The sequence below is a fragment of the Bos taurus genome, chromosome 13, assembly GCF_002263795.3.
Source record: "Bos taurus isolate L1 Dominette 01449 registration number 42190680 breed Hereford chromosome 13, ARS-UCD2.0, whole genome shotgun sequence".
Taxonomy (NCBI): Eukaryota; Metazoa; Chordata; class Mammalia; order Artiodactyla; family Bovidae; genus Bos; species Bos taurus.
Window position 1 is genome coordinate 7,611,153 of NC_037340.1, and position 21,096 is coordinate 7,632,248.

A 21,096-nucleotide genomic window follows, 5' to 3' on the forward strand; every position below is an offset into this window, starting at 1 on the left:
AAGAGTACGTGTTCCAGACAAAGGGCGTTTATAAAGGTTCTTGTGAATCAATAATGAAAAAAACATAACCCAGTAGAAAAGGGGGGATGAGAATTGAACAGGCAGTTTAGAAAAGAGGATAATTCAGGTGGTTAATAAATATGTGAAAAATTGTTCAACTTATTCACCAGGGAAATGCTGATTAAAAGCTTGATGAGGTACTACCACAGCACTCACTAGAGTGGCTAGAATTTAAAAGATTGACACTATCAGGTGTCAGCAGAATGTGAATGGCAGTGAAACTCCACTGCTGCCAAAAAGCCACTTACAAAGTTCTGCCAGCATCTGCTAAAGCTCCGTTACACAGATACCTATGTATCCCAGCAGTTTCATAAGAATTCATGCAGATAACCAATAAAAGCAACTACAGTCATTTTCAAAGCAGCATTGTTTGTGTAAGTCAAAACCTCAAAACAAATGCCCATTAGCAGTAAAATGAAGGAGTAAATTGTGTATTCTAACCCAACACTACACAGCAAAGAGTAGCGTGATGAAAATGCACAAATGACAGCTCCAAGCATGGATATATTTCACAAATAATACTTGTCCATTAAAAGTTATCAGATATAAAAGAATACGTATTGTTCCATGTATATAAAATTGAACAGGCAAGACTAATCTGGGGTTTAGACCTCTGGATAGTGGTTAGTTTGGGGAGGAGGACCAGATAATGATTAGAAAGTGGTATTCAGGAGGTGTCTGGGTACCACTGGACATTGTGGAGTATGAAGTCAAGTGGGCCTTAGGAAGCATTACTACGACGAGAGCTAATGGAGGTGATTAAATTACAGCTGAGCTATTTCAAATTCTAAAAGATGATGCTGTTAAAGTGCTGAACTCCATATGCCAGCAAATTTGGAAAACTCAGCAGTGGCCACAGGCTGGAAAAGGTCAGTTTTCATTCTAATCCCAAAGAAGGGCAATGCCAAAGAATGTTCAGACTACAACACAGTTTTGCTCATGTCACATGCTAGCAAAGTAATGTTCAAAATCTTTCAAGCTATGTTTCAACAGTACCTGAACTGAGAACTTCCAGACATACAAGCTGGATTTAGAAAAGGCAGAGGAACTAGAGATCAAATTGCCAACATCCACTGGATCGTAGAAAAAGCAAGGGAATTCCAGAAAAACATCTGCTTCTGCTTCATTGACTACCCTAAAGCCTTTGTGTGGATCACAACAAACTATGGAAAATTCTTAGAGAGACAGGAATACCACATCGCGTTACCTGTCTCCTGAGAAACCTGTATGCAGGTCAAGAAGCAATAGTTAGAAGTAGACATGGAACAATGGAATGGTTCCAAATTGGGAAAAAAGTACATCAAGGCTGTATATTGTCACCTTGTTTATTTAACTTAGATGCAGAGTACATCATGTGAAATGGTGGGCTGGGTGAAGCTCAAGCTGGAATCATGATTGCTGGGAGAAATATCAATAACCTCATATATGCAGATGACACCACCCTAATGGCAGAAAGTGAAGAAGAACTAAAGAGCCTCTTGATGAGGTGAAAGAGGAGCATGAAAAAACTGACTTTAAACTCAACATTCCAAAAATGAAGATCATGGCATCCGGTCCCATCACTTCATGGCAAATACATGGGGTAACAATGGAAGTGACAGACTTTATTTTCTTGGGCTCCAAAATCACTGCAGATGGTGACTACAGCCATGAAATTAAAAGATGCTTGCTTGGAAAAAAAAGCAATGACAGACCTAGCCAGTGTTTTAAAGAGGAGAGATGTCATTTGCTGACAATGGTCCATCTAGTCAAAGCTATGGTTTTTCTAGTGGTTATTGTATAGATGTGAGAGTTGGACCCTAAAGAAGGTTGAGCGCCAAAGCATTGATGCTGTCAAACTGTGGTATATTGGATAAGACTCTTGAAAGTCCCTTAGACAAGGAGATCAAACCAGTCAATCCTAAAGGAAATCAGTCCTGAATATTCACTGGAAGGACTGATGCTGAAGCTGAAGCTCCAACACTTTGGCCACCTGATGCAAAGAGTCAACTAATTGGAAAAACCTTGATGCTGGGAAAGATCGAGGGCAGAAGGAGTAACAAGGATGAGATGGCATCACCAACCCAATGGACATGAGTTTGAGCAAACTGTAGGAGTTAGTGAAGGACATGGAAGCCTGGCTTGCTGCAGTCCATAGGGTCACAAAGATTTCGACACGACTAAGCGACTGAAAAACAACAATTCAAAACACGTCTATGTGTTAGTAATGTTGTATTTGTTGATGTGGGTGATGGTTACATGGGTATACTGACTTTAGGGTAATTCAGTGAGTTGTATAATTTATCATTTGTGAGCTTTTTTTGCATGTATATTGCACTCTGATTAAAAAAGTGTACAAAAGTATATAAATGACAAGAAACAAAAACATTGCTATAGTGTAAGGATACTATTAATATTACAATAATAGTAGAAATTCAGTATGACTTAGCCACAAGTTTGTCAGCTGTTCTGCTGAAGGTGTCCATAAATAATGTCTCTGCCAGTTATGTACAGGCTTCCCTGATAGCTCAGTTGATAAAAGAATCTGCCTAAAATGTATGGTCTCAACCAGCTTCTCGTGTCTTGCTCTGTATTTGTATTGCAGGGTGCATTCCAAGCAGAATAAAGCTTCTCCCCCCCGCCTGAATTCTTTTCTGGCCTTGGTTTTGTTTTCTTTTGGCAGCTATGTCTTTGCCCTACTTTTTAAAAATTTTTTTCCTCTTTTGAATTTTTACTTATTTTGAGTCATTGACTTTTACAAAGGAATTTTTATTTATTTTCACTCATAATCATAAATGTTGTCTTTATTTTTTATGCTTTATTGCTATTGTTATGTACTCTGTGTGTGTGTAGGTAATTAAACTTTATTCATTCATAATCATAATTGTTGTTTTCTTATTTTTATGCTTCTTGATATTGTTGCACTCTTTGGGGCTTCTCTGGTGGCTCAGTGGTAAAGAATCCACTTGCCAATGCAGGAGACAATGAGGATTCGATCCCTGGGTCAGGAAGATCCTCTGGAGGAGGAAATGGTAACTTACTCCAGCATTCTTGCCTGGGAAGTCCCATGGACAGAGGACCCTGGTGGGTGTCTGTGGGGTTGCAAAAGAGTCAGACATGACTTAGAGACTAAATGGCAACAGTAATGCATTCCGTGTATGTGTGAAGGCAATAAAACTTCATTTTTAATTGAAACTTTAAGTTTCTCTGAATATTTGTACCTATGTTTTTCTAATTACCTGTATCAAAAATAAATTAATTTTTTACAATTCCATTAGTTTAAGATGAAACCATTTCATTTTCCTTGTCCTTTTTTTCCCCTCACTCTTACCTTTTATTTATGTAGTTTTTGATCCAGATAAAATTTTTTTTGGATTATGTTTTGTATTTTGTTTAATTTCAGGAGTTAATCATGAGACTTAATACTATGTTTTATAACTACATTTATAATCATTAATTTATTCACCCCCAAATTTAGTATATACCTAATAAAGCTCCACACACTGTTGTAGGCAAATAAGAATATAAATGAAAAAGATAGATGGGGCGCTTGATCTCATCAAGCTTTATATTATTTGGGTTAGATGGTCAATAAATAGATACTTTTATATCTTGAAGGGCTTCCTTGGTGGCTTAGACGGTAAAGTATATGTCTGCAATGTGGGAGATATGGGATTAATCCCTAGGTCAGAAGATCCCCCAGAGAAGGGATTAGCTACCCACTCCAGTGCTCTTGCTTGGAAGATCCCATGGATGGAGGAATGGGGTCGCTAGGAGTTGGACACGACTGAGTGACTTCATTTTCACTTTTCACTTTCACGCATTAAAGAAGGAAATGGTAACCCACTCCAGTATTCTTGCCTGGAGAATCCCAGGGATGGGGGAGCCTGGTGGGCTGCTGTCTCTGGGGTCGCACAGAGTTGGACACAACTGAAGCAACTTAGCAGCAGCAGCAGCAGCAGCCAGTATTCTTGCCTGGAGAATTCCACGAATGGAGGAGCTTGGGATCCTACAGTCCATGGGATCACAAACAGTTGGACATGACTCTGCAGCTAACACTTAGGATAGGAATCAACAGGGTGAAATGATAAGGACTGCAGTTGGGATTGAGGCTCTGTCTTAGGTTGGTCAGAGAGGCTTTTTTGAAGCAGTGACATTTAAGCTGAGACTTGAAGGAGCAGGAAGAGACCGAGTGGGTGATGAGCAGTCAGGCTGAGTGGCCAGTGCCCTGTGAGGCACAGAGTTTTATCTTTTGAAGGACTTTTATTAGCATTACTTACTACTTCTGTCAGTCATGGTAGTAGGTGTTTAAGATGTAGTCATGACTGATTGAAGTTTATGCCTTTAAAGAAGTTGCATTTTACCTAGAACAAATCAAAAATAATTTCAGACTGTGATAAGTGCTATGAAGATGAAAAATCGGAAAGATGCTGAATGAGGAGAGGGGACCACTTTAAGTGATGAGGGAAGTTTTTCTGAGGAGGTGATACTGACAGAAAGGTTCAGCCATATGAAAACCTAGGGGAAGGGCATCTAGAGCAGGATTTCAGTTGGATTGGAGAAAAGTTATTGAGAAAAGAAGACAGCTGGTGTTGAACTGGTAAGGATCTTGGACTTCTTCTAAGTTCAGTGGGAAACTATAGGTTCAGTTTTTATAACAAGAAGACTGTCAACTCTAGGGCATCAAACAAGACAGAAGCATCTCATGCAGCAGCTCAGTATGGAGTTGATAACTGACTCTGTTCCACAAGGTTGTGTAAGGACCCTGATTCCTTCTCTCTTGGTCTTTAACCATCTGACAAGGTGTTACCCCCGTGTATGTGGTTCAAGCTGCCTTACCATCTACATGTCTGCATCTCTAATTTTGCAAAGAGAAAATGAAGGACTGGTGACTTCTTTTTTAAGCTTCCACTTAAATTGTTAGTCATCATTTAGTCACATGTGCACTCTTAGCATGGGAGGTTTAGAAGCATAATCCCTAGCTTGTTAGCCTTGTGTCCTCATAAAACTTGTGTGTATATGTGTGGGTTATTGATAAAAATAAGAAATGGAGAATAGGTATTGGGGGACAAATAGTAATATCACAAAGCCACTCAAGTGCTTTCAACAAGGGTTGAACTTTAATTTAAAAAATTACCCTCATCCCTGTGAATATATTGGGGGGGGGGCGAAAAAAATGAAAATGGGGGCCACTTAGTCCCGGGGAGTGGTTTATGGTGACCTGGGCCAGGTGGGAGGCAATGAAAATGGAGAGAAGTAGATGGATTTGAGTGTATTTTAGGTGTAGCACAACTTCTTGATGAAGGCTTAATTTCAGGGGACATGTGGGCCCAAGATAATCAATTTGGGAGCCACTCATATTGCTGGATTTAAAACCATGGGACTGAATGAAATCCTTTTGAGTGAGTGCATGGGTAGAGAAAGGGTGCTTAGGACTGAGATTTGGGGAACTTTTTAAACATATAAAGGTGGCAGCAAGAGCCAGCAAAAGACACTGTGATGAACAATGTAATGGAAAAGAACATGTGTATGTGTAACTGAATTGCTTCGCTGTACAGTAGAAATTAAACACAACATTGTAAATCAACTATCCTTCAGTAAAATTTTAGAAAAATTTAAAAAAGACCCTGAGAAGGAGTGACTTGTGAGATAAGCTAGAATAATAATAGGCCATAGGAAAGGACATGTTTCAAGAAGAGTAGTTATGTCTGTTAAATGCTTCTTAAAAAATTGGGCAAGATGGGATCCAAAAGGTGGTTATTGTGTGTGATAATATGTATTGTTGTTGAACTTGACAAATTCCCAATTTGGGGAAGTTTGACAAGAGTCATTTCAGTGGATTAATAGGGTCAGAAGCCAGACTGTAGAAGGCTGAGACAGTGAAAGAGTGACACAGTGAAAATATAAATTGGTCCAGACACTCAGGAAAGCGATTTGGCACTAAATCTGTGAGTACTGTATGACTTTGTGCTTCCACTCCCAGGTACATCATGATAGTCTTGCACTTGTGTACCTGGAAGACGTGCCATGCTTAAGATTGTTCGTTAGTGGTATTGTTCATATGAGCCTCAAACTAGAAATAACCCTAATGTCTGTCAACAGAAGAATGGATAAATAAACCACTAGAGCAAAAGTTGGTGGACTACAGCCATGTGCATTAGCATGATGAAACCGCAAAACAATATTGATCAAAACAAGCAGTTCACACAAGAATACACACTATTTGATTCTATTACATAAATTTCAAAGATAGAAAACTTTGATATTTCTTATATGGATACGTGAATATTGTCAAAACGTCAAAGGAAAAAAACAACACAAAATTTAGAAAAGAGGCAAGTAGGGAGCTTCAGATATGTTGGTGATGGTTTATTTCTTAAGCTGGATGGTAGACACTTGAATATTCACTGTAAAAAGTGCTGTTCTTTAAAGGTTTTTATTAATGTATTATCTTGTGTATGCTCTGCTTTAAATTTTTATTAAAAAACCTCCAAACATTGGAAGAGTGAATATGAAGTGAAGATGTGGTGAAAGTGAATATGGACATTTAGAGAAATTTCGCTATGATGCATGTCTGAGAAAGAATAAAAATATCCATTACTGATCTTGATAAGAAAATTAAGGGGGGGCAAAGGCTAGGAAACAGTTAATCAGAGATGAAAGTTTGGAGATTATATTTTGAAAATAGTGCATATTGTAGGAATGGATGAGTAAGGTGAAGTAGAGCCGAGGATTGTTAGAGGGGGGAAGGCCGAGGAACCAAAGGCCAAGTGCATGCTGATGTTTGTGGGAACGATGACAGGAGTAAAACAGAAAGAGGACAGGACCTCGGAGGGTGGTCTGCAGTGACTGGAGGGTGGAGGAGGGCTCCAGTGAAGAAGAGTGATCCTCGGGGATTGGAAGAGGAAGGCGCAGATGTGGTTTAGGTGTTGGAGTGGTGAGCCTTTACTGTGCCTCTCAGCCCTGAGGGCACGTGCTTAGAGTTGAAAAAACAAAGAGCCCTCTATCTGAAATAATGGACATTCTTAGAGGAGAGCTAAATGTCAGTGAAATCCAGAAAATGAGGAAACATCCAGAGACTAGACTGAGGATATACTTGAGATTTCTGATCTCAGAGTAGTTCCAGAAGGCGTTGCACAGTGGGGACATTTTGAGACCTGGGTTGGAGTCTTGGGGGAACTCTGATCACCTACGTCCTCCTCAGAAGAAGAATCTGAATCTTTTTCTCTAGATGAATGGTTTCAGTGCCCACTACCAGTCCATTTATGCCATGGTGTTTTTCCTCTTGGATTATTCTGTCTTATTTACAGGCAGGCTTTCCACTTCTTTTAGTGTTTTCGAATGTGCATAGTAGTTGTATACCTGGTGAGCCTTTGTATATCTTGGCCAGGTAAGGAAGTCACTGGGAAAAGTCTTTGTCTCTGGAAAGTCAGTAGCCCTTATTTCACTGATTCTAATATTTGAATTGGCTGGCAGATTTTTAAATAGTCAAGACTTGCATTCTTACTTAGATACCTGCTATCTTAATAATAATCAGATAATCACGATGGTGTGATCACTCACCTAGAACCAGATCTCCTGGAATGTGAAGTCAAGTGGTCCTTGGAAACACTGCTATGCACAAGCTAGTGGAGGTGATGGAATTCCAGCTGAGCTATTTCAAATCCTAAAAGATGATGCTATGAAAGTCCTGCACTCAATATGCCAGCAAATTAGGAAAACTCAGCAGTGGCCACAGGACTGGAAAAGGTCAGTTTTCATTCCAATCCCAAAGAAAGACAATGCCAAAGAATGTTCATACTACTGCACAATTGCACTCATCTCACACGCTAGCAAAGCAATGCTCAAAATTCTCCAAGCCAGGCTTCAACAGTACATGAACTGTAAACTTCCGGATATTCAAGATGGATTTAGAAAAGGCAGAGGAACCAGAGATCAAATTGCCACATCAACTGGATCATTGAAAAAGCAAGAGAATTCCAGAAAAACATCTACTTCTGCTTTACTGACTACGCCAAAGCCTTATACTGTGTGGATCACCACAAACTGTGGAAAATTCTTAAAGAGATGAGACTACAAGACCACCTGACCTGCCTCCTGAGAAACCTGTATGCAGGTCAATAAGCAATAGTTGGAACTGGACATGGAACAACAGACTGGTTCCAAATAGGGAGAGAAGTACGTCAAGGCTGTATATTGTCACCCTGCTTATTTAACTTATATGCAGAGTACATCATGAGAAATGCTGGACTAGATGAAGGACAAGCTGGAATCAAGATTGCTGGGAGAAATAGCAATAACCTCAGATATGCAGATGACACCACCCTTGTGGCAGAAAGTGAAGAAGAACTAAAGAGCCTCTTGATGAAAATGAAAGAGGAGAGTGAAAAAGTTGGCTTAAAACTCAGCATTTAGAAGACTAGAATCATGGCATCTGGTCCCATCACTTCATGGAAAATAGGTGAAGAAACAGTGGAAACACTGATAGACTTTAATTTGGGGGGCTCCAAAATCACTGCAGATGGTGACTGCAACCATGAAGTTAAAAGACACTTACTCCTTGGAAGAAAAGTTATGACAAAGCTAGACAGCATATTCAAAAGCCGAGATATTACTTTGCCAGCAAGTCTGTGTAGTCAAAGCTATGGTTTTTCCAGTAGTCATGTGTATGGATGTGAGAGTTGGACTGTAAAGAAGGCTGAGCACTGAAGAATTGATGCTTTTGAACTGTGGTGTTGGAGAAGACTCTTGAGAGTCCCTTGAACTGCATGGATATCCAACCAGTCCATCCTAAAGGAAATCAGTCCTGAATGTTTATTGGAAGGCCTGAAGCTGAAACTCCAATACTTTGGCCACCTGATGCAAAGAACTGACTCATTGGAAATGACCCTGATGCTGGGAAAGATTGAGGGCAGGAGGAGAAGGGGATGACAGAGGATGAGATGGTTGGATGGCATCACCAACTTGATGCACATGAGTTTGACCAAGCTCTGGGAGTTGGTGATGGACAGGGAGGCCTGGCGTGCTGCAGTCCGTGGACAATAGACTGTCCGACTCTTGTGATCCCATGGACTGCAGCACGCCAGGCCTCTTTGTTCTTCACCATCTCTCGGGGCTTTCTCAAACTCTTGTCCACTGAGTTGGTGATGTCATCCAACCATCTCGTCCCCTGTTGTTCTCTTCTTGCCTTCAATCTTTCCCAGCATCAGAGTCTTTTCTAATGAGTTGCTCTTTGAAGCCGGTAGCCAAAGTATTGGAGCTTCAACTTCAGCATCAGTCCTTCCAAGGAATACTCAGTGTTGATATTCTTTAGGATGGACTAGTTGGATCTCCTTGCAGTCCAAGGGTCTCTCAAGAGTCTTCTCCAGTACCACAGTTCAAAAGCATCAATTCTTGGGCACTCAGCTTTCTTTATGGTCCAACTCTCACATCCATACATGACCACAGGAAAAACCATAGCTTTGACTATACAGACCTTTGTTGGCAAAGTAATGTCTCTGCTTTTTAATACGCTCTCTAGGTTTGTCATAGCTTTTCTTCCAAGGAGCAAGTGTCTTTTAATTTCATGGCTGCAATCACCATCTACTGTGACTTTGGAGCCCAAGAAAATAAAGTCTTGTCACTGTTTCCATTGTTACGTTCTCTATTTGCCCTGAAGTGATGGGGTTGGATGCCATGATCTTAGATTTTTGAATGTTGAGCTTTAAGCCAGCTTTTTCACTCTCCTCTTTCACCTTCATCAAGAGGCTCTTCCGTTCCTCTTCGCTTTTTGCCTTTAGGGTGGTGACATCTGTATATCTGATTATTGGTATTTCTCCCAGCAATCTTGATTCCAGCTTGTCCTTCATCCAGAGTGGCATTTCATATGACACACTCTGCATATAAGTTAAATAAGCAGGGTGACAATATACAGCCTTGACAGATTCCTTTCCTAATTTGGAACCAGTCTGTTGCTCCCTGTCCAGTTCTAACTGTTGCTTCTTGACCTGCGTACAGATTTCTCAGGAGGCAGGTCAGGTGGTCTGGTATTCCCATCTCTTTCAGAATTGTCCACAGTTTGTTGTGACCCACACAGTCAAAGGCTTTGGCAGAGTCAATGGAGCAGAAGTAGATGTTTTTCAGGAATTCTCTTGCTTTTTCTATGATTCGGTGGATGTTGGCAATTTGGTCTCTGGTTTCTCTGCCTTTTCTAAATCCAGCTTGAACATCTGGAATTTCACAGTTCATGTACTGTTGAAGCCTGGCTTGCAGAATTTTGCGTATTACTTTGCTAATGTGTGAGATGAGTGCAATTGTACAGTAGTTTGAGCATTCTTTGGCATTGCCTTTCTTTGGGATTGGAATGAAAAGTGACCTTTTCCAGTCCTGTGGCCACTGCTGAGTTTTCCAATATTGCTGGCATATTGAGTGCAGCACTTTCACAGCATCATCTTTCAGGATTTGAAATAGCTCCACTGGAATTCCATCACCTCCACTAGCTTTGTTTGTGAAGTTAAGGCCCATTTGACTTCACACTCCAGGATGTCTGGCTCTAGGTGAGTGACCACACCATTGTTATGTTATCTGGGTCATTAAGATCTTTTTAGTATAGTTCTTCTGTGGATTGTTGCCACCTCTTCTTAATATCTTCTGCTTCTGTTGAGTCCATACCATTTCTGCCTTTTATTCTGCCCATCTTTGCATGAAATGTTCCCTTGGTATCTCTAATGTTCTTGAAGTGGTCTCTAGTGTTTCCCATTCTATTGTTTTCCTCTTTTCCTCCGTATCTTTGCATTGATCTGTATGAGTCATCATTATGGAGGGTGAGGAATACTGGATGCTTTCAGCTAGTCTGTGACTTGGGCAAGCAGCATAATATCTTATGATTTTGGTTTCTTTACCTATACAGTTCCAAGGTCTCTTTAAAAATTCCATGGCATTCTAATGTTTTTATTTTTATTAATCTTTGTAATTTCTTGTTTCTCCAGTATCGTTTAGATTCAGGTATCTACTACAAGTTAAATCAAAGCCTCTGAAAATGTGAACATTTCATTTAGATTGTACCAGTTCACTTAAATTCATTTAAATTGTCACAACTTTGTATGTGATACTGCAGAGAAGTCCATTATTATGGGTTTTACAGTATGCATTTTGACCCCTAAGGAACACACTGCTACTGCTGCTAAGTTGCTTCAGTCTAGGTCCTCGTAAACATAGTAATCAACTGGTCAGTGAATTCTGTGTTGTGAACTTACTAGATACCTGTGTCTGTTCCAGATCCTGTAAAATCATGAGATGTTAGTGAATTACTTGGGTGTTGCTTCTGCATGCCAGAAATCTTACAGAAATGTTCACTGCATAATAGTTTGAAGCCTCGTTAAATTTGTTCATTTTTGTGAAATGATAAAATAGCTAATTGGTATTTTAAAACATTTTTGTTTCAGATTAGAGATGAACACAAAGACAGTGATTTCAAAAATTTATTTACCCAAGATCCAGTTACAAACATGTATTATAACCCATAAATATGTGTATCTAAGTGCATGTAAGGGAAACAAAATTTTTATAAAACAATGCTTTTTATTACTATATATTATGAACTGTAATATTTTAATTTTATTCTGTCTTAGTTTGTGGAAAAGTTGGTTGCAATCTATCAACCTGAATTTACCCATAAATGGATCTTAATCCACACATTGAAAAATCTTACACTTAAATAGTATAAAAGGAAACATGATTAAATAGGCTGCTATTTTTTTCTGTTTTTTTAGGTCTTTTCTATTATTTCTTTATTTGAACCAGCACTTATTTATCTGTCTTTAAAAATTATGATTTGTTAAATTTACTAAAAGTATAGAAGTTTGATTCTCTCTCTCTTTGGAGTATAACCTTATGAACTTAATCAACTAATTTTTATGCAAGATTACTTTAAATATTAGGCTGCATTATTCTTGTATAAGCTTTAAACTAAGAGCCATTCTCTGTAGCCATATCATAATTTTTAACTAAATTTATTTTTAGCAGAGTGTATCATTAGGATAAAACACTAAGCTCCCACCTCAAACATCTTCAAGGATAGTCACATTAAACTTAAAAAAATCCTATAAGAAAGAAGTGTGTCCTTATTTAAAGTACTTATGAATCTAATTTTTCTTTAATCTATTTGTGAGACTGATCCTTATCATGAGGCATTATTACACAGTGATTAAACACAAGGATTCTAGAACCATATTTCCAGGGTTCAAATCTTGTCTCCATCAGTTGTAAAACCTTGGGCAAGTTAGTTGCTCAATGTCTTTGTGCCTCAGTTTCCTTAAGTTGTTGTTATTCAGTCGCTCAGTTGTGTCCGACTCTTTGTGACCTCATGGACTGCAGCACGCCAGGCCTCCTTGTCCTTCACCATCTCCCGGAGCCTGCTCAAACTCATGTTACCTCAGTAGAATGATTATGATTCAAATTGCTGATATGGCGTGTGTGTGTTCAGTTGCGTCTGACTCTTTGCGAGCTTATAGACTGTAGCCTGCCAGGCTCCTCTGTCCATGGAATTTTCCAGGCAAGAATACCAGAGTGGGTTGCCATTTCCTTCTCCATGGGATCTTCCTGATCCAGGGATTAAACCCTTGTGTTTTGTATCTCTTGCATTGGCAGATGGATTCTTTACCAACTGTGCTATCTAGGAAGCCCCAGCATGGAGAAACAGGCCATACAAAACAGATGGGTAAACATTTGAATGTATCATTTTAGGAAAGAGGTAGAATTAGGATGGATGCAGAGGGGTGTTTTGTTCTTATTTAAAGACTTGATGGTGAACATCCTGCACCCTCTTCTGCACACACATTCCTGCCTCTTCCAGCATATCCATTCATTCTTAAATCTCATGATTCTTTCAGGTGTTGTAGATGTTACACTAGAAGACTCTCTCTCCTAGGATAACTCATAATAAACTGTTATGCTGGGAGTTTGTAACTTCATTTTTGTGCTGAGTTTTCTTCAAAGCCCCATTTTACTCCTCCCTATCTTCTCATCCTCCCCGTATCAGTTAGCTTTACTGTGCAACAAACTCTTTCAAAATTAGGGGCTTAAAATATTTCTCATTAGTCTCTGGTTAACGAGGAGGTTTTATAGTCAGCTGGTGAACTGGCTGGGTTTAGGTGATTCTGGACAGTCTCATGCAAATGTCTGAGTGGCAGTTGTCAGGCAGGTTGGCTTAGGGAACCTTAGCTGGGATGGTTTGTCTCTGCTCTAAGTGGCCTCTTACTTGCTAGTAGGCTAGCCTGGGCTTTGTTACATGGTGCTCTTGGCATCTCAGGAGGGTGCAGACACCCATGTTCAAGCAAATCGTTAAGCTACTGTTGGGGTTACATTTGTTGATGTCCCTACTGGTCAAAGCAAATGTCATGAAAAAACTCAAGAGTCATTGTGCAAGACGATTATCCAAGGAAGTGTTGATTATTTGGAAGTCTTTATGGTTCAATTTATGAAGCACTTTCTGAATTACTGAATTTTTACCACATCATAGATTCCTGTGTAAGTTTTGATTGCAGTCTGTTGTTTGATAGATGAACATTTAATTTGATGGAAACTTGCCACATATTCTTTTTCTCATGCCATTTCAGGATTTTCTATTTTGAATAGATTTTTAGTAGTTACCTTGGATGTATAGTCATTAACCTTTGGATGCTCTCCTGCAGAAACCTAACAACCCAATGCCTGTGGGAGATAGCCAGGGTAACGTAATTGAGTGAGGCCAACCTAGTTCAGGTATGAAAAAATACACTTTTGTAAATTGGAAAGCAGAGGATGCTTGTCAAAAGGTGTAGCCTATCCTCACACATCATGTGAGGATGTGGGACCAGTACTCCCAGACCTTCTCATTTTTCACGAGAACGAGGAAATCTAACTCTCAACCCAAAATCTCTTGGCTTTGAATGTTAAAATTTAATTGAATGAGAAAATTGAAATGCAAATTGAAAAACAAAAATAGTGATACTGTTTACTGAAGAAAATCTTATCTTTTGGCTAAATTCAAGAAAAAGCTGTCAATTTGTGACTTCTTTGAAAAATGAAAGTATAGTTGCTCAGTCCTGTCCAACTCTTTTTGACTCCATGGACTGTAGACTCCCAGGCTCCTCTGTCCATGGAATTCTCCAGGCAAGAATACTGGAGTGGGTTGCCATGCCCTTCTCCAGGGGATCTTCCTGACCCAGGGATCAAACTTGGGTGTCCTGCATCGCAGGCAGATTCTTTACTGTCTGAGCCTTTTTAATGGATCTCAAAGAGCTCCTAACTGAGGCCATCTGTCATCTGGTTTGAACCTGAATAGTTCTGATCTTATCTGCCACTGACTCCCCAGTTTGTCATCCTTTCCATATTCTCATCAAGGATGAATCCTTACTGTTCCTCAAGGCAAGCATTCTTTTCTGTCCCTTTGACTTAGGCATGCTTTTCTTTTTTTCACTCTCATCCAGTCTTGCTGTCCTCTGATATTCTTCCTGATCCTTTAAAACTCAACTTGGATATCTCCACTAAAGTCACACTTTATTGAGTGTGCTGTGTGAACCTCAAAGTACTTTTAAGTCTTTCTCATGGCATTTGTAATGTTCTTCTCTGTATTGAAGTTATTTGTGCTTTATTATTTGTGTGCTGCTGCTGCTGCTGCTAAGTCTCTTCAGTCGTGTCCGACTCTGTGCGACCCCACAGACGGCAGCCCACCAGGCTCCCCCGTCCCTGGGATTCTCCAGGCAAGAACACTGGAGTGGGTTGCCATTTCCTTCTCCAATGCATGAAAGTGAAAAGTGAAAGTGAAGTCGCTTAGTCGTGTCCGACTCTCAGCGACCCCATGGACTGCAGCCCACCAGGCTCCTCAGTCCATGGGATTTCCCAGGCAAGAGTACTGGAGTGGGGTGCCATTGCCTTCTCCGTATTATTTGTGTATGCTTTATTATTCTGCTAGAATGTAGAATTCATAACTTGGCTGGATTTTATATTTCCTGCATTGGTTAGTATGGCTATCATGCCTGGATTCCTGCCTAGCTACTCAAGTGAGGTCTCACTCAAATATGAGTGCTTTATCTGATGGTTTCCTTGACTTCTCTGACATGACTAATTTGGAATCTCAAGGCTTAAAAGAAAGGGAATTTGTTGCTGAGTTTTTCATCTGTGGAAGTTCTGTTTAACTTGGAGATAAGAAGAGAGGCAATGGATTGAATGTTGGCCCAATTAAAGAAGTGACCTGTTAAGTTGGAAGGTCAGAACAGGCAGAAATCTGGACTAGTGGCCTGAAAATGGTTAGCCTAACATGGTCAGATAGAATGTGGAGGTGGGCAGATTGGCAAGCTGGCTGGTTTCAGTTTAGAATCTCTCAGAAGCATAGCCTGCATGGGGTTCCTCTAGCTCTCATGTTGTATATCATTAAAATCTCTTAATGAACCCAAAGGTATTTTTTTCTCATCATCTTGATTATAATTTTAATTTAAATGATGATTTCTATATAAATTTGCTTGATTGCTCTTTCTTTTGTAGCATGGTCTCCTACTAACATTTTTGTTTTATTTTTGGAGAAAATATTAATTTGAATTTGTACATACACAGCTGGAATAAAACCAAGCTGACTTTAACTAGCATCCTCAGAATAGAAGAGGTAAATTGGCAGTAGGGCCCTTGTTGTGGGATCACCAACCAACTTATTGATACTCTTGGTAGCTTTTTTTTGGTATCCTGCCTATAGGTATTAAAATGCAATCCCTATCAAGCTACCAATGGTATGTTTCAGAGAACTAGAACAAATAATTTCACAATTTGTATGGAAATACAAAAAACCTTGAATAGCCAAAGCAATCTTGAGAAAGAAGAAGGGAACTGGAGGAATCAAGCTGCCTGAAGGCTATACTAAAAAGTTACAGTCATCAAGACAGTATGGTACTAGCACAAAGACAGAAACATAGATCAATGGAACAAAACAGAAAGCCCATAGATAAATCCATGCACCTATGGACATCTTATTTTTGACAAAGGAGGCAAGAATATACAATGGAGAAAAGACAATCTCTTTAACAAGTGGTGTTGGGAAAACTGGTTAACCACTTGTAAAAGAATGAAACTAGAACACTTTCTAACACCGTACACAAAAATAAACTCAAAATGGATAAAGATCTAAATGTAAGACCAGAAACTATAAAACTCCTAGAGGAAAACATAGGCAAAACACTCTCTGACATAAATCACAGCAAGATCCTCTATGATCCACCTCCCAGAGTAATGGAAATAAAAGCAAAAATTAAATGGGACCTAATTAAAATTAAAAGCTTTTGTACAATGAAGGAACCTATAAGCGAGGTGAAAAGACAGCCTTCAGAATGGGAGAAAATAACAGCAAATGAAGTAACTGACAAAGAATTAATCTCAAAAATATACAAGCAACTCCTACAGCTCAATTCTAGAAAAATAAGCGACCCAATCACAAAATGGGCCAAAGAACTAAACAGACATTTCTCCAAAGAAGGCATACAGATGGCTTACAAACACATGAAAAGATGCTCAACATCACTCGTTATCAGAGAAATGCAAATCAAAACCACAATGAGGTACCATCTCATGCCGGTCAGAATGGCTGCTAGCCAAAAGTCTACAAGCAATAAATGCTGGAGAGGGTGTGGAGAAAAGGGAACCCTCTTACACTGTTGGTGGGAATGCAAACTAGTACAGCCACTATGGAGAGCAGTGTGGAGATTCCTTAAAAAACTGGAAATAGAACTGCCATATGACCCAGCAATCCCACTGCTGGGCATACACACTGAGGAAGCCAGAATTGAAAGAGACACATGCACCCCAATGTTCATCGCAGCACTGTTTACAATAGCCAGGTTGTGGAAGCAACCTGGATGTCCATCAGCAGACGAATGGATAAGAAAGCTGTGGTACATATACACAGTGGAATAGTACTCAGCCATTAAAAAGAATACATTTGAATCAGTTCTAATGATGTGGATGAAACTGGAGCCTATTACACAGAGTGAAGTAAGTCAGAAAAAAAAAACCACCAATACGGTATATTAACACATATATATGGAATTTAGAAAGATGGTAATGACGACCGTATATGCGAGACAGCAAAAGAGACACAGATGTAAAGAACAGTCTTTTGGACTCTGTGGGAGAAGGCACAGGGGTGGGATGATTTGAGAGAATGGCATTGAAACATGTATATTACCATATGTGAAACAGATCACCAGTCCAGGTTCGATGCATGAGACAGGGTGCTCAGGACTGGTGCACTGGGATGACCCAGAGGGATGGGATTGGGGGGAGGTGGGAGGGAGGGTCAGGATGGGGAACACATGTACACCCATGGCTGATTCATGTCAATGTATGGCAAAAACCACCATAATATTGTAAAGTAATTAGCCTCCAATTAAAATAAAAATAAATAAATAAACAAAATAAACAGCCAGTTGTGTAATGCAAAAAATAAAATACAGAGGATGTTAATATGAGGGAACATAAGAATTTGATCTTTTCTGGGTACTTCAAGTGAGTACCTTGTAGCATCTTAGTCTTCTGAGTGATCAGAGTTCCCAGTGATGGTCCCCTAGCTGTGTATGAGGTAGACTTTAGATAATTTGGCAGTTCCAGAGGAAAAGTGATGCGACAGTTTTGTTCAATATATTTAAAAAGTTTGAAATGTAAAGTATAATTACAATTTTTATGAAAATTTTATCATATATTAATAATTATAGTCTTAAAGGTTATGCTTTTAAAACAAGGGGAATGTTTGTCAGTTTATTTTAATTAAAATTCATTTAACATAGTTTGTTGCTCCTAAAGCATCTTAATGCCATTAGTGATGTAAATTTGATTAAATTTGTTTTTGTTGTTACTATAACATTGCATTATATTCTTACCTCATAAGATGGATCAGTATCTCTAAAGTGGTTTATTGATGCCTCAAAAAAGAGGTGGAAAAGTAACACAAATTCCAGAATTCAGAATAAGTTTACAAATTTAAATGGTAAACTGATCAGATCAGATCAGATCAGTCGCTCAGTCGTGTCCGACTCTTTATAGAGTAGGTATTGGGACGAATGAATCAGCAAGTTTGATGATTTTGCATAAATGAAAGAAAAATACAAGTAAAATGCATGTTTAGTATCTGCAAATTTGATTTTATTATGTGGTTCTCTAACCCCTGGTGTGTTGTGTGTTATGAAACTTTATAATATATACCAGGAAATCACTGAGCCCATTGCATTATTTTCAAAGTATGGTAACCACTTTTTCCTAAGGCGAAAGTAGGTAATGCTTTTGGAGGGGAGTGAAATTAATGCTTTGTGCAACTAAAGGGAGTGACAGGATCTCAATAGCAGATACCTCATTCAGGGTTGGACACCTTAAAATAAAAATAGGTAAATGAGAACCTATATAGCTTGGTGTTAAAGAGTATGGCTGTCTGGGTTCATATCCCAGGTTTGTTTAATATTTACCAGTTATATGTACTTGATCAAATAGCCTTCTTTTTGTATACCTCAGCTTCCTTATCTACATGGAGAGAATAGTGGTAATATATACTACATAGATTTGTTACGAGGATTATAGGAGATAATATTTGTAAGCATTAGAACAGCACTTGGCACATAGTAAATTCTATACAAGTATTAATTAATTAATTTAGAACTAAATGAAAATGTCTGTTAGAGGAAAGTATTTTTATATAGATGAGAGTATGAGTCATACAAATATAAATTGAACATTTATGAACAATTTTATTAACTCTGGTTCAAAGGAGAATTTAAAGAACCACACTTACATTCACAGTAAGGAACTCTGAAGTAGAATTTACAAGTAAATGCAAATTGTCCATAGGACAGTATCAGTTGCATTCAAGAAAACATAATTCATTTGCATTTCCACAGACAAGGATTATTTGCGTTATTTCTGTTTTCTACAACTTGCATGGGTATGTGCATAGTTGCGCAGTCGTGTCTGACTCTTTGCAACCCTGTGGCTCCTCTGTCCGTGAAATTTGCCAGGTAAGAATACTGGAATCGCACTCCAGGGATTGAACCTGTGTCTCTTGGTTCTCCTGCATTGGCAGGCGGATTATTTGTCACTAGTGTCACCTGGGAATACAGAATTATAGAATAGCTCAAAGATGCTGAAAGGCAGAGATCATTGGAGAGGGAGAGATCATTAGTGATCTCTAGGGCCTGGTGGAGATCTCCATTGAGCCAGAGCCCCAGATGACTGTCAGCTGAGGCACAATAGGGGTAGATTTTTAATCTCAAAATTCTAAATATACTGTCTGAAGCTGAGTTAGAGGTCCAGGCTTCTCTGTTTGAATGGTGCTTGTTGGGTTGGAAATCCCTTGTTTCAAGCAGAGACTCACTCTTGGCTGGAAGCGCCTTAAGTCCTCTCTGCTCTGTTTGGTGTGCCATTCCCATGGGGCCTTCTCAGGCAGTTGAAACCCCTTCTTGAGCCCCTGTGGACCATGTGCTCTGCCATCTCGGTCTACTTCCTTTCTTGTAGGAATCCATCGTATAGTCTGGCATGACTATGGTGGATAATTTGGAGCTTCATTGGCTGACTTCTTTGGGAAACTTAAAATTTCTTCAAACTACATCCTCTAAGACTAAGCTCCCCTTCCCATTACTTCTGGTCCTTCTTCCTTCTGTTACACCTTTTATGTACCCTTCAGGTCCACTTAAATCCTTTGATATATCCCTCTTCAAAACTCCTAACTTCTCCATCTCTCTCTGCCTTGCTAAACTTTTTCCTTCCTACTTAAGCTCCTCAGCTCATATAGCACTGGAACTTTAGGCCCCTTGTTCCTCACAGGGGACTCTCAAGGAACTCAGGGGCCCTTGAAAGCAACTGTTAATACTTGAGGCTCAAAAGGAAGAAAAGGTAATTTAAAACAAGACTGGATGTTTTGTCCCTCGGACAGGATTTGGGCACATCCAGGCATCTGCTTGATATTTCCTGTCATTTTCTCACCTAAAATTTAGTCCACAGCCTCCTTAAGATTACATATCTGGGCGAATGAAAAATCTTGAAAGTTTCCTTCACATATACTTGTAAAAAAACATTAACTCTCATATAGAACAGAACATTAACTTGTTCTTCTGCCAGAAGCAAAATTTGGGTAAAAATAGTAAGGGGAGAAAAGACCAGAGTATATTACTGTATATACCTGACTCATGGCTAAAATTTTAGAGTGAAAGCTGTAGAATCTCAGTTTGGATGTCTGTATGTATGTTTATGTGTTGATACGTATGCATGTTATATGTATGTGATATTTTTCTACTTTCAGGTGGTGTTATCAGAAAAATTCATAAAATCCTATTAAGGAACTCTATGCAAATTGGCCTTTTGGAGATAAATTAACATTGTATAAATAAAATATTCCTAATACTCTCAGAAATATGAAAACTAGCCCAAAACCTTTTCATATTTTTATGACTTGGGTAAATCTTTGGTAAATAAGACTAGCTTAATACTGTTGGCTTAAATAAAAGTTTGACTTCTGAGTTATAAGCAGTAAATATAAAAGCTGAGCATACATTTTTGTTGTACTGGGTTTACTAGTCAAATAAGCTTATGTTTTATCTACTAGGTATTTAGATTATAAATATTATAAATTGAACCCAAGACCAAATGTACAAGTAAAGATGTAGTAAAAATGAATTGCTTGCCATTTATGATATCTTGTATATCAAGCATAGCATTAAAAGAAGATCCATATGTTTAACTTTTTTAGGTTTTTGCTTTGCAAAGCTTGCCTAACATGCATGTGCTATAAAAATAGTTAACAGGGTAATAACTTGAAATGATGGGGAGCTTTGTATTATGTTATAATATGTCTGTATAAAAATAGTTTCCAAAGTCTTTTCAGTACCTTGTAACCTCAAGTATACTTAGTTAAGTATAGATATTTATTAAAAATCATGATTATTTCAAAGTAAAATAAGTTATTGAAATACTAATTACTGAACATAACTTCAAGTTTATGTAGTTTGGTTTCTTTTAATGTAGTATAGAGAGAAGCTAAATATATTTGAATATGTTAATAAGTGTTCTTTTACC

General features: G+C 38.8%; 1 protein-coding gene across 3 annotated transcripts in view; it reads left to right on the top strand.

The window, feature by feature from the left end:
* The window catches only part of MACROD2 (mono-ADP ribosylhydrolase 2), a 2,330,645-nt gene that overhangs the window by 58,560 nt on the left and 2,250,989 nt on the right, over positions 1–21,096 (top strand).